At 43.8% G+C, this 17,393-nt stretch overlaps 1 long non-coding RNA gene across 1 annotated transcript; it reads right to left on the bottom strand.

Annotated features, from left to right (window-relative positions):
- Positions 1-440: 440 nt before the first annotated feature.
- LOC119394054 (uncharacterized) lies at positions 441-9,891 on the bottom strand. The gene is made up of 4 exons (XR_007416067.1): positions 9,738-9,891; positions 7,191-7,288; positions 2,686-2,803; positions 441-605 (listed from the first exon to the last, which is right to left on the bottom strand). It is a non-coding gene; the product is annotated as an uncharacterized LOC119394054 (long non-coding RNA).
- Between the last annotated feature and the right edge of the window lie 7,502 nt (positions 9,892-17,393).

Genomic DNA, 17,393 nt, shown 5'->3' with positions numbered 1-17,393 from the left:
TGAAAACATTGTTGGACGCCAGTCACAAAAAGTCTGGCAATCCCAAGAACAGATATTGCTGTTCAACTTGAACAAGAAATTTGGCAGAGCAAATATAATGGCACTTGTAGCCTGATATATGTTTCAACAGGGGCAACATGTACATGCATGTCTTTTCTCATGACTTGCATTTAACATCCAGTGGAATTTTTTGTCATTATTACTGCTTAACCTGTGTATGCTCTCTCTAACAACTTCTTTGCTGCAAAGTAGAAGCTGCCACTGGCATCAGTCAATAATCACTGCGGTGGCTGCATGTAAAGCACCACAATCTTCTTCACCACAGAACACCCATTATTACAACTTTTTAAGTACAGTGTGGGGTCAACTTGTGTGCATTGGTGACTGCAAAGCAACAAAATGCACTATTTGGCACATATATTTCTCAGCAAATGCAGAATTCAGTGTTTCCCACAAAGTGTGGGACAGCACATAGCTGTGGCAGGAAGCATGCATACATACTACTTCTTGCCAAGTAAACAGTGAACATCCAGCTGCTCTGAACGCATAAAGATGGGGTTTATTCTGCGAAACTGTACGAGTATACTGTTCGCACTCTGGCTCATCTGAAAAGAGAAGAAACAAAATATATGAGGACACTTGAACCAAATGAAAGAAGGCAATCTGTGCCGAAACAGAATTTTGCATCTACCTTGCAAAAACAAACGAGCCACACAGCAGCAGGTTTTGAATTTTGATGCATCCACAGCCCGCCCAATCTCATAAAAAAAGAAAAGGGCATGTGTATCCTAAACCCCTGCATGATTGACTAAAAAAAAAATAGTGTTCACAGTAAAAATACAAATGACTTCTGTGCAGACGACATTAAAGACATGAGGGGAGACGTTAAGTTCAATTGAAATGCTAGATTACCATGTTGAGATTAGCCATGTGTAACTGTTCAAGCAAAGGGGGATCTTGAAAGCAAGAAAACAAAGCAAAAGTGAAAATCAGATTTTGCGCACCAGCTGTCGGACACGTGCAATGGCTGTGAACAGATTCGAACTGAGGCCGGCTGAGAAGGAGTGTCGTTTTTGTCAAAAATGCCAAATTAAAGAGCTAAAGAGGAGATAAAAACACGTTCTGTGACATTTAGCCTTTCTGCATAAAACGAGGCACATGCAACACGAAATAAGTAAATCAAAATGTACGCAATGAGCCACTCCAAAGGTGCACTTGTGAAACAAAGTTTCAGTTACCGCTCCCACATCACGCCAAGTAGTTTCAGGTGGACAGTGTTGCAAATCGTCCTTGCCTGTGGTGTTTTCACAAGTTAACTCGAAATGTAAAATGAGTGAGTGTCATAGGCGACATCAACAGCCCAAGGCATTCGCTCAAAGGCAGGCACATCGAGGCTGCCCAACTTTCTCTCACAGCTTAATGTGTTACACATTATTAAACACTTTCCAATTAGAGTTCATAAGTAACGCACGTCCCTGCTCGTCGGGATCCAGAAACTCAACACCTGACAATGGAATCAAGGTCGCAGATGCTCCTGTTTATCGTAATGGGGACGTAGCTTTGCTCTCCACTTGCTTATTCCTTGCATTGTTGCAGTATGCAGCAAAGATAGCTACACAACCTCTCAGGAGCATTTTGCATTCTGTGGCACTGACGTTGACATTCTGTCCTGCTTCCAAGCAACAGTTTGTCTCGTTCACAGTAACTTGTATCAAACTGAGCACTCGATCAAAACGACCGCTAACAAAATAAACTACACCTCCTGCTTGTTCTCGCTCTCGACTTATTTCTGTTCCTGGCGACCCCGAGCTCGGATGCTTAGTAATGCAGCAAACGTGGAAAAGCACCTAGCAATTAACCGAGAATGAGGCAGCCTCTTACATTGCGGAAAGTATGCTGTTGCAGTAATGAGAGAAATTAATGAAGAGCGATTTGGTCAACTTAAGCAGTTTTCTTTGCTAATACTGTCTGCCCTCCTGTATATTGTCTGGTTACATAGCCACAGCAAATAGCACCATGTATGTGCTTTCCTGCTGATGTCAATATGACAACCTGCAGTTTGCTGACATACACAGAGTCATTCATGAAAGAGGGTATGCGAGAGTGTGGCCGACGCACAGTGACAGCTGACTAGAATACACAGTTTGCTGCATGAGAAAGCACGTCCGCTCAAGCTGTCGGCTACTGGGGGTCAAAATAACCAGGCATGGCCAAGAGGCGAACGCATGCCAGACCACCGCCTATAGCTGGTAGAAGAGCCTCTAGCTAACATAGGGCTCTTATGTTCCGTTTCACAAAGCAAAACATCCCCTCATATTATGAGCAATAGACGGGGCGGCACTGGTGCCCCTTGTTTAGACAAAGAGATACGAGGAAGCATGCAAGCGAAAAAGAATTAAGCATAAGGAATGTAAATTCGACAACACAAGTCTGCAAATATTGTTAGTATATCTGAAAATTGCTTTCACTTATCATAAAGGTTGTCTTGTTCTGTGTAAAAACAAGTGCTTCAACATTCCTTCAATAAAAATGTTTATGATGGATCTCCTCAGACTGACCATTCAGGCTTGTTAACCTACATATTCAGCACAACCTTATTGAATATCAGGCCCTACACACGCAACCAAAATATAGCAGGGATTACAAGCTCATCAGCAAGTAACACCAGCAAAAAAGTTAACTTACATCTTCGGTGATTCAGCACAATCGTATCAGTTTCAATATTTTGCTGTCTGCAGCTGTCCTTGACTTGCGTCCATTTCCACATTTGCTGCCTCTCATCGGGTTGATATTGAACATCTCCCTGGAAGGCACAAAAATGTGTCGTCTGGATATTCTGTTTGTTCCATAATACAGTTATGAAGTCATTATCACATTTGTTCCTGCTTTCGAAAGATCTCAAGGATGTTTTATTTATAAGGAACTTTTCAATCCTCTTAAGCTGCGATTAATACAGAGCCAATTGCCATGTGGCTTCAATGTTTTTGGTTGACCCACAAGAATTCTTGAATAAAGTAAAAGTAAACAATATGAATATTACGTCAAGGAATTCACCATGCAATTTTAAAATACAACAGTTCACTTGTGTGTACCTTTTACCTAGCTCTCATGTCTGTAGCTTTTCCAACATTTACCCTTTGCAGTTGTCGTCGCTGCCATCAGCATGCACAGTGTGGTAACATATAAACATGAAAATTCAAAGTTAGCACAAAGTTTATTTCACATCAGGATTAGTAAATGCAGTCACGAAAGATATTTTTCTCTTTCTCAGTAATCTCGCAATTTTAATACTATTCAATGAATTGCCCTCGATATAACAGTACTGAACACTGTTCATTTCCAGGCATTGAATCTATCCATGTCATGCCTTTGTCTTACATGAACATAATATTTCTATGTCCCTTTTCTTGCTCTAAACAATTACATGTTACATTAATGTGCAACACAATCTGTTCATTCATGCCTGTGCACAGACATATACGATGTTCACATATGTACAAACATCTAACTGCCATGCGGGCATAAGTCAGAATGCACTTTACATTCTGTGGTACCTTTGAAGTACTTCTGAAACCAAATGACTCATTAAAATGTGACTGAAAAACAAAAAGGCAAGCACAGAACAAATGTCCAACTAAAACGAGAAATGTAGTGCCATGCTAACCCTAGCTATGGAATATAAAATGAAGGCCTAAATGCTGTAATTACGCAGTAACTTCTAGGAATAATGTTTTTGCAGTATGCTAATGAAGACAATGGTGCTTAATGAATGCAAGCCCTGGTTTCCCTGACATCTTAAAAAAGCACACAAAATCATTTGTCAAATCTGAAGCACTACTTATGTGAGGCCCCTCAAAATAAAATTGATACCTCAGAGCAGAGAAAACTGAAGATGATCTCTCTTGCATTCACCCTTGACACTCATTTGTCACCAAGCCAACACTCCTTCGTCTTGCATATGCACAAAAGATCACACAGTGCATAGAGGCCCTTGGCAATAAGATCTGATGATACGGAGTATTTTTGTTTCACTGAATCTTATCACTAATGTTAGCTTTTCAATTAATGTAGTTCATAATTACAACTAAAGTGAGGCTTTACTTGGCCACCTACAAAGCAAAGGACTCTCCAGAAAATTAACCTTTAACCCTTTGACACGCTATGTACACAATTGTGTGCACCACTTATTTTTGCCATTGGTAACGACTAGGGCTACTAGAGAGCAAGATACCTTGGAAGTAAGCAGCGCGAAAAGCAAGACAACGCACATAGGGAGGAATTACAAGAAGCGCTGATCAAGATACGTTGAACAAGATACGTTGAGCTTTGGATCAAATGAACCTGCTGCATAATAAATTTGTGTTCATTTAACTTCATTTTGCAGTGTACTGTTGTATATTATCAGTTTGCTGAAGGCACTACACTGTTCAACGAGTCGTTCGAAGTGCTCCTTCCTGCGAGCCATGCCAAAAGTATAATTTTTCTTCACTCCAAATGAACATACACAAAAACAAATTTGCACTATATTTTGGCGTAAGATTTCATTCTATTAATGTAAGAACGTAGCATGAATGACTTTACAATAGATAATTATTACAATTGAATTATAATTACTATAACACACATAAATTAATGCATTATGACATTATTTTTGTTGCAATAGAATATTGAGTGCCTTGAAATGATGTATCAATTTGACGCATTTACAGACAGTTTTTCATTGGTGGCGTCTGAAAGGTTTAGAGAACATGGAAATATTTCACCCTGTTTCTGTACAACACAACAATACGAATAGAACCAATGCAGTGATAAAGTTGGCTAATGAACAAAAGTTATTTGCAGTCAAAATGTTATGAACAGCACATATTTAAGACTTGGCAAATACTGAAGCTTGCAATTATGCACTACCAAGAACAAAAATCCACAGAAGTTCACATGCCCTTTTGCTTTAAACACTGTGCTTCACAGAAGGAGGGAGCTTGCATTATGTATAGTTCAGTAGAAAAGCTTTTGAAGTGCTTTATAAAGAATAGAACTGCACGCTGAAAAGAAGTTAGTTGGACGGCTTGATGGGAAAAAACATTTTAACTTGTTTCATTCGTTCTGAGCATCCTACTTCACTAAGGAAGGTGTGAAAAATATGATAAAAAAGCAAGCGAAAAAGGCATCTCAATGACAGACGGTGACACAAGAAATCAGATTCTATTGAGACATTTTTTGCCCATCTTTGAGTGCCTGTTCCTCATGAAAGTGAGGTCGGCTGCAGCCATTAGCAAGACATAGCTTCAGGTATGCTTTTTCCCATTTCTCTTTACTAATGCAGCTATTGATATCATATATCCTTAGAAAAAATTGAAATGCACTATCAACAACGTTGCGGTGTTCACGAGCTCATCAGAAGAGAAGCTGGTGTCATTCAAAGATGACAAGAGAGCGACAGGAATGGTTCAAGTGATCACAGGAGCAACTTGTAAGCAGCACAAAGCATGTGACTGGAAGTCTGAGATTTCCATTGTAGAGGCTGTAACGAAGCATAAAAGCCTTGGCTCTTTATTCGAGCCCAAGGTATAAATGGTGAGTGTCCTTCAGACGATATTTTTTTTGGGGTACATGTCACATCACGCTGATCCAACCGGCCACATTCTCTGTGACCCAGAACAGCAGGGTGATGTGTGCCCAACTGCGCGACTGTTTGCAAAGAGCTGTGAAGGTGCAAGCTATGCTGCAGGCAAGTTGCAACATTGTGTGTTTGAACAATATCACAAGAACTTGCTATTACTCTTTCCTGTCTTGGTGTTCCTCACATATAGTGCCATAAGTTTCTCAGTTGGATGAGTAAAATAGCGCACACTTAGACAGGGACAGAGTAAGCAACATGACACAAGCGCTAACAACAATTGTTTATTTGAAATAGCAGAGGAAGGCTTATGTAAAGAAGCAGGTGAAGTGAGTGCGCGTGTCACGCAGGCATGACTGCAAGCCATCTGAAATTGGTACAAAGGAATACAAGTTCCTTTTCGGGCAAACTAATATAAGGCATTCTAACACATCGTGTGCCTAACCACTGAGTCATTTCGGCTTCAATCATCTCATGGACTAACTTTTTACTTTTGACAATCACATGAACTTTATCGAATTCCTGCTGACATCCACATGTCGCACTGCATAGCTAGAAGACCGTCCTTGTGCTTTTCTTGATTGCCACGGTGCTCTCTGAAATTATCATTAAGGTAGAATATCTCACTTGAAAAGGATCATTACACTGCAGCAGATTTAGTATTTCTAGCAAGGAGCTAGAAATAGATTTTTGCCATGCTGCTTTCTCAGATATAATAACACGAAGAGGGCATTCACTTTTGTGTTTTTGTGCTAAAGAACAGGTCGCTTACTGGAAGCTGGTTATCCGAGAATCAACAGGCAGCAGTGGTCGAAATTTTACTTCACGAATTATCTGCCCGCACCATCGAGTGCATTGTTGTGTAGCGCTTTACATGCATGATATTGTGCATAATCTCAAGAAGATTGCTGGTCGCGTTGATGTATCTGCTGTGTTTAGTGCCCCTCAAAAACCTTTCAGCCTTTGCAATAGTAGTGTTCCTAGGAAGGAGCTACTAGCGACATGCTCAAAGAAACATAGATGTATGTTTGTTAGATGCATTGATCATGCTGCGTATCGGATCCCACTGCATTATGGAATGTTCTACATTAGCCAGTTCGCTAGATGCCTTAACGATCGTTTGAGAGAACACCGTTGCAATGTACAAAAGCACAAAAACGGTCACCTAGCTTGCAACTGTAGCACGTGTGAATGTCAGCCTGAATTTGATGAAGTTGACGTGATTGTGAACACTAAAGAAAATGAAGTCCATGAGATAATAGAAGGCAAAATGATTGAGAAGTTAGGCACACGGTGTGTTAGCATGCCTTTTGTTAGCTTGCCCGTAAAGGAGCTACCGATCCTTTGTGCCGATTTCAGATCGTTTGCAGCCATGCCTGTGTAACATGCGCACTCACCTCACACATTTCTGTACACAAGTCTTTCTCTATTTCAAATATTCATCTGTTGATAGTGCTTGTGTCGTGCTGCTTACTCTGTCTAACTGTGCGCTATTTTACTCGCATTACGTACCAAGAAGCCCAAGCTACTCTTCTCGAACTGCCCATTTGTAGAGAAGGAAACCAATGCCTACCACTTAATATGGGCTTGTCCAGACCAGAGGAAGAATGCTCCCATCTTTCACAGCAAGCTGTCCACTGCTTCAGTTCCTTGAACAGTCAGTCGTCTATGCTGGGTACATGCATTACAGATGCCACAAAACATTCCATAACCTGCACACAATAGAGGCCTTACAGTACACAAGTAGTACATATAAAACATGATGGCTTAACACAGGTATCTGTTGATACACCAAAACTGTCCATGAATGATGAGCTTAGGATGCATTAAGAGCAAATATTAGTGGAGTAATAGATTTTTGCAGACAATTTTATTTATGCGTTACATGTCAAGCTTTCCCACACTGGCGTACTAAAATAGTATGAAGAATACATTTGCCGAATAAGCAACTTGCACAGAAAACTCAATCAGCACTATCATCACAATATTAAATAGATCAGTGTATGCTCTATGTACACAATGTATGGTAACGAGCCACCCTTATTGTACGACATCATGAATGTGAAGATTTCAAGATAGCTGAAGACTTAGTAGAAGTGTAAGAGCACCAGAGGTTACAGCAAAGATTGAGCACTGTGTTGGCTTTTCTGTCTCCTCTGCTGCTCTTGCATGGTTTTAAATCTTGGGTATGTTTTGCCAACTAGCCCAGTTTTGAACTCTTCAAAAAAAAAACCTTGTTGCACTAAAGTCAATTCATATGCAGGGCTAGTGCTGTGCCCTACAAGTGTCAGTTCAATTCAATGAGCCCTTAATTCACTATGTTTCTTTTGTCCTTTCATAGCTATAGGGTCTCGTCCCGGTAGACTTGATGGCTTCAGGTAGCATGCAAGGGTTCATTGGCCAGCTGCCAGCTCGTAAAGAGTTCTACAAGACGCCAGGATGGCCAAAAGTAGCACTAGCATGTACTGTTGGGATTACACACTGAGGTGCTCAATGGGATGGATGGGACAATGACCACTGTTGCAGCTCCATTGGAGCATCAGACGCACTATCCAAAGGTTACAGATTCGGTCCCTGGCAGGAGCAAGTGTCTCTTTTGTTGACTTTAATTCCTTTCAATTTATGTAAAAATTACCACACTACAGTCAAAAACTAAAATAATCTCCCCTATGCCTTCCTTGGCTTCATTGTCTGTCTGCATTAGTAGGTTGTGTCTAACAAGAAAAAGTAGCCCTTGACCCAGTGCCCTTGTTTCGTCTGTTCAATTTCGTAGTGCTTGGCACGCCACAAAATCAGTATAACCACACTGTCCAGAATTCTGTGATCAGAAAACATGTAAACATATCAGAAATGACATTCTTCAATTTATAACTGCATAAACTAAAGCAGCACTGTCATCCCTTTCCCTGATTGATACATCTTGGTTTTTTATACTGCAAATAAGACCCCACTTCTGGCTTCATGCTTCTTTAGCAAAGTACAAAGGAAAGCGAAAACTACGGTACCACAAGATCAAGTAATGTTCTTGATACACCATCACATCCCAAGCCACTTGTGATAAGAAGTTTTTGCAATGATGCTACTCCACTATTAAATAAACTGGTATTAGAGAGAACATGTTTAGTTCATCAAACAAATATATGTAATGGCAGGACTAATAATCGACATGTTTCTTCCCAGGCAAACACAGCAACAAGCAGAGCATACGCTACCTTAATAAGCTTAGTTGAACTGACACACACGTCTGTCAATTATAATTTATATAGACATGCTGTACTACTTCCAATTAAGCTTGCAGTTATATGCACACTTGCTGTTACTACCAGCACATATGATTCAGTCAAATGCATTCCCTTCTTGTAAGTTTTCTGCAGAACTAAATCAATGTTCTCAAACATATGGCCCGTATATCTCTAGCCAGCGGCCCAGTCTGCATATGGCTGTCCTTGTCCGATATTTCCTTTCATTTATTTAATATATACGCTCCTGAGCAACTCTGGCGAGACTGATCTAAGCATTTTTTCGTAAGGCACCCCATGTGGTTACAATACACTTAAACATAACGGTGAAATGAAAACTCGATACTTCACTATCGGCGTATTGATTTCGGTCCTTCTATAGACTATTTTACTGATGGTTTTTGGTGCCCACGTATTGGGCTGTTAACTTTGCTGTTTTGTATCTTGAACGAAACAAACAGTGCTACAGTACAACGTGTGCGCATGAAAACGGTTGGGTTGGTGCATTCGACGTTATGTGACCTTGTTAATTCACGTCGCTATATAAAAAATAAAAAAAAACTGATTTAACAGCATTTGTGGCCGTGCCCATGTGTCTTATGTAAAACCGTCTATGTATCAGTGTTGATATGTTTCTCAAAACCTGACATCAAATCTCCTTTAGAAATGACAAATATAGTTAAACACGCTATCGGAGAGTAGATGAAGAAAACGAGAACGAGGCTGCACTTGCTTGTGAGCGGCTCGGTGAACTGTTTTTCGCTCCGAGCTGTACATCTGCATTCATTTTACATTCTGTAAATAAACGCGTTCAATCGTCACAATTGTGGTGCAGGTGCAGGGTATACTTTTGTGAAAAGCCGTACGTCCAGCGACCTCACCTCCGTCGGCCACGCCGGCTTTCCAGGTGGTAGAGATGAAAGGCGAGGCCGGTGAGATGATGACCAAGGCCGACGCATGGTAGGCAGATCAAGCTGCGCACAGGCGATGTTCGGCCGGTAGGCGTGCCGCTCGGAAGTTGGGTTCGTGAGCCATTCTGTAAATAAACGCGTTCCATCGTCAACAATATGGTATATGGGAAAGGCCGTCTTTGAAATGGCAACGTTAGTTGACAATTTTTTTCATGCCCCTCCCCCTCCCCATCCTTTTCCCTCTCAGTTTTTCACTGTCCCCGCCCTTGCGGGAGACTAAAAAATTTCGAGACTGCGGCCCTGCGGCTGAAGCAAGTTCGAGACCCCTGAAATAAGTGCTACGCGCCCCAACCTGTATTAATAGTATACTTTGTTCCAGAAGTTCCGTGCAGCAGAGCCAAGGCTACACGACCCTCGAGCGCAGGTTGTTGCGAAGCGAGATGTAGTGCCCCATATACGTAGCCCGTTGTTTGTCCTCATGACTTTTGCAAGCGGTCTCATCGGAGGATTTTTACTTGAAGGCTTCTCTGCGTGTTGTAGCTGCGATTTGTATGACGATTTTGTCGCATTTTCTGTATAAAACAATTTTTGTGGCTCGATGATACTGAAGAAAGAGTTCTTGCTTGTACGTGTTATAACATGCAAATGACGAAAGAAATAACGCTGTTGTGGCTCGTATGTGTTATGTTTTTACTTATAAAGTACGAAGGAATGGTACGACACTGTCTAAACTTTTATGAGTAGTCCGCACAGCCCGAGCGTCCACAGTGCCGCGGAGGACCCAGTCTTGAGTTGTGATTAGTCCGCGGTGGCAGATTTGGTCACTTCTTAGTCAAAATGGCGGCGCCTGGTTCAACTGTGCGATATCGTTCCCGGATCAGCTTTTACGACAAGGGAGCGAAGCGGCACTTCGCATGCCCATAGGCATGTGTATACGAAATCTGATGAAGCGTGGTGCTTTCATATTCAATTTGGCCAGTGCGGTGCTTTCCACCGAAACATGAGCCACTGAACCCTATCCCTCAAATGTCTACGTGCAAGTATCTCGAAGACGCGCGCTTTAACAATGCCGAGGAGAATATTTAACCGCTTTCACAATTACAGCTCATCTCACTGCGCAGTTGCACAGTGTCCCGAGACGCTCTTGCCGCTTTCGCTGCAGCGCTCGCCGCTAGCAGACAACAGGGCGCGGAAGGATACACTTAGATGTGCTCGCCCTCCTGATTGGTTGAGAAGGCCTGTAGCTTCCACAGTGCTGCACGGAACTTCTGGAACAGAGTATAGTATGTTTTATATTGTTTAATATTTTCAGTGTATATTACCAAGTTTGTTCATATAACTTGCTCAAAACCCCCTATGTAATGCCCAAATGGGCCTTTAGGGTATATGAATAAAAAAATGAAAAAAAAAAAAACCTTGCGCAGCCAGGTTGAAATCCTCACCATAGAAGAATTATGCTATTGGTCATAGATTGATCAAGCGCAGCACAGTAGGGTGATTCCACGAGAGATCGAACATGCCTGTCCGGTCGCAATTTTTGTTTTGCCTGGGTTTTTTATATGTTATGTGGGCACGTTCAAAGTGCACGGAACCGAAAATTTTATTTCCAAGAAACGCTCCCAGTGCACCAAAAAATTATTTGAAGGTGGCGGCGCGGGCCTCCTGTTTTTGCTCACTGCAATGTTTTCGGATTTCACGGCCGAATTTAGCGCGAACTATAAATGATGTGTCGAAAATTTTTTTTGCTGGTTTTAATACGCATTACTGTGAATTACATCCATGCTTTTTTTGCTGCAGTAGAATAATTAAAACTGAGATTTACGCACAATGCAAGCTGATAACAACCATCAGTCGCACTGAAGTGAGCACACACTGCAAGGGTCATTTTGGCCAGTTATATCTCGTAAACAAAGCAAATGAGGACATATGATATTAAAACCGTGTGTTCACTGACATAAGCGCTCTTCGATAAAAAATTCTCATCAAAATTGAGACCGGAGTTTTTTTATTTTATTTTTTGAAAATGTACTTTTTTGAAAAAACTCGCTCTTTTAACTATTCTTTTCTTTTTTTGCGCTGCCTGTAGGAAAATTATTTTCCGTATAAATGTTGCAAATGCTCTTTTCTATATCTGACATTGTTTTCAAGTTTCTGTTTGTAATAGCAAAGGCGCCAAGGCGCCTCAAACTTAGGACCCTTTTTTGATTTCGGCCGTGTTTGCCATTTTTTTCACATTTTCTTCTTTTTGAAGACAGCATAAAAAAAGCATGGATGTAATTCACAGTAATGCGTATTAAAACCAGCAAAAAAAATTTCGACACATCATTTATAGTTCGCGCTAAATTCGGCCGTGAAATCCGAAAACATTGCAGTGAGCAAAAACAGGAGGCCCGCGCCGCCACCTTCAAATAATTTTTTGGTGCACTGGGAGCGTTTCTTGGAAATAAAATTTTCGGTTCCGTGCACTTTGAACGTGCCCACATAACATATAAAAAACCCAGGCAAAACAAAAATTGCGACCGGACAGGCATGTTCGATCTCTCGTGGAATCACCCAGTAGATGGTGACGCAACCAGCGATACATACGCTTCTGAGCAGCTTGACAAGCGTTTTGTGTCTATCTGCGTCCCCGTCTACTGCATTGTAGTTGATTTGCACGTTAGTTCATTATTACCGATGCATTTTATTCACAGAAAATGTACGAGGCGACCAGTGCGTTTAAAAGCAGGCGAATTTTTATGGCGGCAGGCGATTGAACAATCGGTTCAAGCGATGACCTCGCGATATTAACATTTGGGGTTTTACGTGCCAAAACCACGATATGATTATGAGACACGCCGTAGCGGAGGGGCTCCGGAAATTTTGGGGATCTGGTTTTCTTTAACGCGCACTGACATCGCACAGCACCAGGCTTAAATGACACAAATAGAGCAACTACTAGAAGTGTATACAACAAAACATCACAGAAAAACAGATACTACCTGTAGCAGAATCCATACTTGCCTATCAGACAACTTTTCTCGTACATCATCACTGCTGTGTGAACACGTCACCCGGGCTGCCTTACCTGCAAATGTCATCACACAATAAGATCACATAGTTACGCAATTTGGCGAGTTGAACTCACCTAGGCATCCGCTGAGACGCACGCTTGTGCTTTACAGTCGCCGTCGTCGTCAGACAGGGCACTGGGCGGTGGACTGTCTGAGTAGATGCACTCGACTGAACCACGCAATAACCGTGAGTAATCAAGAAACGTGGAAAGCACGCCGATCACGCAGCGCTGAGCGCGCAGACAAAGCGACGAGCCCGTTGAGGCTACGACGACACACCACAGAACACCAACACAAAATCTTGACACACCTTTAGCCGCCCATTCCATCCCACACGCGATACACTTCCAGTCGACGACTGACAACGATGATTGGCACACATAATATCAATAAACACCGCAAATATACAAGCGCGGAACGAACTTATCACGGCACCACCTTCGATTCCCCACGCCGGTACATTTTTTTTTTATCGCGCTGAACGTGGTCCCGCACGCGTGGTTTTGGTTTGAAGGGATTGGCTCCCGCGCGGCGGGTGATTTGAATTTAGTTGCGTTATATCTCTAATTATCAACTGACAACAATGATGACCCCACGTAATATCTACAAACATTATATGTATACAAGCACGGAGCAATTTTGTTGTGGTAGGATTTGTTTTGTCGAAAATTGTTTTTTTTTGTGTGTGGTCCCGCATGCACGTCCTTGGCTTGACGTGATTGGCTCGAGCGAGGCGGGTGATTTGAACTGAGTTACGGAGTGCACACTCCTCCTTGCGTTTTCTGTTCTCGCTCTTCCCCCCTTCTTTATCCTACTCTTACGCGCCTTTGAGGCCCGTATTTAGCTGTCTCCTGACAGTTTGTTTACACTCTTGCGGCGCTGACTTCTCCCGCGACCGTGCGCCCGTCACGAGATACGAGATGCTGCTGGCATCCTTCTCTCCCCTGCCGACCCGCTTGACTACTACTCTCCTTGGGGGCGGCCCGCGCCGCGGCTTTCTGCTGCCGAGGAACCAGTTCGTGCTTCTCCTCGTCGAGTGCCTATACAAAGTTTGGTTGGCGCGATGCGAGGCCGTTCACGGAGGAAGGGTTCTGGGCCTTCACGAAGTACTTGCAAAAGTGCGGAAGGAGGTTTGGTTCCATCTCTTCCGTGAGCGGTATCGCCTAGGCGCGAAGAAGTTTCTCGAAGACTGGCACCGACCGGCAGTGATCTATAGTGAGTCCAGGGGGCAACTAACCATCCAGCTATGATGGCGGTACATCTAGCAACACGACTCGGCGAGTCGCCACTCGTTTGCATGATTTGTTTACGCCCGGCGCGCCCTCGCGTCCGTGCACGCACTCGCGCCGCGCGATTTGCTTTGGGGGTTCCCTCCTTCCCGAGGCGCGCGCATCGGCGCGCGCCCCCTTCCTTCTTGCTCCTCACGGTGCGAGGAGGCGCTCGCATTTTTTCCCCCTCCGCCCCGAACTCGTTTCCTCCGCTCGCCGCGCTTTCAGCGTGAGTGCATTTGTTGTCGTCTGCTCGCGCACCCTTTTTGCGCGAGCAATTCAAGCCGCTCGCTGGCCGGAAACCAGCAGGCACAACTTTGCTACGTTTGTCTCGTGCACGACGATCTTTTTCGTCGCGACAGACCGTAGCGTACCCGTTAGCGTAGAACGGGAACCGAGGGGCCGCGAGAGATGTTGCGTCTGCTCGGCGCTTCGCGCTGAGCGGGCGCGGCACCCTTGTCCGGGGAGGACCGTTCGCTCAAAACAAAAAGATCCCGCTCTGTAACCCGGGGCGGGAACCCTACCAGAGCGGACGTATTTGGATGATGAGGGGTTGATGAGTGTTATAAACTCTGGGACATGGTGCTTTCGAGTGCCAAGCTCCCCTTCCTTTCTGACAACGGTAGAGTGCGACCATCCTCCTCTTTTTTTCCCCTTCACCCTCCTACCTCTCTCTTTCATGCCCCTACCCTTGTCGGCCTGTCCTGTGCGACGCTTCAGGACGCGCTGCATCTCGCAGGCTGTGACGATCGCCGCCGCTCTGCCCTCGCTCTACCCTCGCTACTGCTACGTTACTCTGCTTCCTTCATGACGCGAGCCTAGTCTAGCGGCTTTGAAACGCACCAAGAACACACTCATACATGCGCACGAAACGGTCCGTTATCGGAAGGATCATAAATAGCGATGGAAAAGAACAAAAAGCACACCAGTAGAGGCTCATCGCGAAGCGTCATTCGCTAACCCCACTTTTTTAAATGCGAAGCATTTCTTAGCGAACTTCTGCGATTTTGAGTGTATCTATCTATCTATCTATCTATCTATCTATCTATCTATCTATCTATCTATCTATCTATCTATCTATCTATCTATCTATCTATCTATCTATCTATCTATCTATCTATCTATCTAGCCGCCTACGACTTTGTGCTCTCCTGGCCGTTTCGTTAATCGGATGTATACCAAAATTGGTGTGGCATAACATGACCTTATTACGAACATAAATGACAGGTCATAGCATGAAAATTATGACATGCATGTCATGAACAGCATGATTTACATTCCACGGCCTTGGGGCTCTTGCGACCGTACCGTTAGTTTCATATATACCAAAATTGGTATGGCGTGACAAGAGTCCATGACAAACATAATGACAGGTCCTGACATGCAACTCATGACCCGCATGTCATGTGCAGCATGATTTACGTGACATGGTCTCGGGGCGCTCGCGGCCGTTTAAATGAATGGATATATACGAAAACTGGTATGAGGAGACATTTCTGTATGACAAACATAACTGACACGTGGTAACATGAAAATCATGACATGCATGCCATGTACGACATGATTGACATGTTTTGCTCATGGCGCACTCGTGGCCTTTTCGCTAGATTGATATGCACCAAAACTGGTATTGCGCGACGCGACTGCATGACGAACGTAAATGAGAGGTGGTGACATGAAAGTCATGACATGCATGGCATGATTTACATGCCATGCTCATGGCGCACTCGTGGCCGTTTCGCTAGACTGATATACACCAAAACTGGTATTACTCGACGCGACTGCATGACGAACGTAAATGAGAGGTGGTAACATGAAAATCATGACATGCAAGTCATGTACGACATGATTTACATACCAAGCTCATGGTGCCCTCGCGGTCGTTTCGCTAGACTGATATACACCAAAATTGGTGTATATCATACAGGCGCGTCGCCTGTATGACGAACATGAATGACGGGTGGTAGCATGAAAATCATGATATGCATGTCATGTATGTCATGATTTATATGTCACGCTCATGGTGCATTCGCGGCCGTTTCGCTAGCTTGTCATACACCAAAATTGGTATTGCCTGATGTGACTGTTGTTGATGATGATGATGATGATGATGTGACTGTATGACGAACCTAAGTGACAGGTGGTAACATGAAAACCTCACTCAACTTCACTTCGTTTTCTCACCCACACATGGCTATGCTATATATACATGGCTGTGCTATACATGGCTTCGCCTATACGTGACGCCAAGTGACATGAGACGACGACAGCATACGATGACGACAGCCCTGGCCTCTAAAGCGCTCTGCACTTTAAAAATTACAACATCTCCCGCTAAAGGGGACCATGAGGCGATGCGAAGCCGGAGCACTTGCACGATCGCGTTCCGTTGGCGTTCGTTGGGCATGCTACCGACCTCGCGTCGTGGAACCCGAAGAGGAACTCTACGCGCGTCGTGTCTTCCCTCTAGCCTGGCCGTTAATTCTCTCAGGGCGAGCGGTGAACGCGGTCGTCAGGCGCGAGAGGGGGGGGGGGGAGCGAAGAAGAGGAGGGAGAGGGGGAAGAGACGCGCATGCGCTCATCGCGGCGTTGCGCAGGAGAGGGGCACACCATCTCCCGCTAAAGGGGGCCATGAGGCGATGCGAAGCAGCGTTTCGGCATGTCGAGCCCGCGTTTCAGAGGGGGAGTGGACAGAGGGAGGAGAGAGGGGGAAAGGGAGAGTGGGGGGAGGTCTGTGGAGAGGATTTGCGCATGCGCAGTAAGGGTGGTCACGCCGCACACAGTTTGAGCCCCGCCATAAGATGCTTCGCAACTAAAAATGCCATTAACGAAGAGAAACCATGCACATGAATATATATATATATATATATATATATATATATATATATATATATATATATATATATATATATATATATTAGAGCTGTGCGAATAGCAAAATTTTGGGTGCGAAGCGAATTCGAATATTGAAGTGTGAGTGCGAATCGAATCGAATATTTTTCGAATACTTCGAAGCGAAATTGCAGAAAAAAAAATGTTGAGAGGATTCCTAAGCATATTCTTATGAGATAGCAACATGAAAGTGTTTCTTTTCACTAGGTTGATGAAGCACTGGCGGGGTGGTGTTTCATAGTTGTCTTATCAAGAATGAGGCAATGTAGAGGCCGAATTGTATTTATGTACATGGTTTGGTGCAACCAAAGTGTTGCCGATAACACTTTACACGTGATAGGCGAAGATGCCGTTTCCTCAGCCTCTCCTCCTCTTTCTGTGGAACTTCTGTGGAAGCCCAACTGATGAGGCGG

Source organism: Rhipicephalus sanguineus, chromosome 5, assembly GCF_013339695.2.
Source record: "Rhipicephalus sanguineus isolate Rsan-2018 chromosome 5, BIME_Rsan_1.4, whole genome shotgun sequence".
NCBI lineage: Eukaryota > Metazoa > Arthropoda > Arachnida > Ixodida > Ixodidae > Rhipicephalus > Rhipicephalus sanguineus.
The sequence above is the reverse complement of the archived record's forward strand: the minus strand, read 5'-3'. Positions and strand labels throughout refer to the sequence as shown.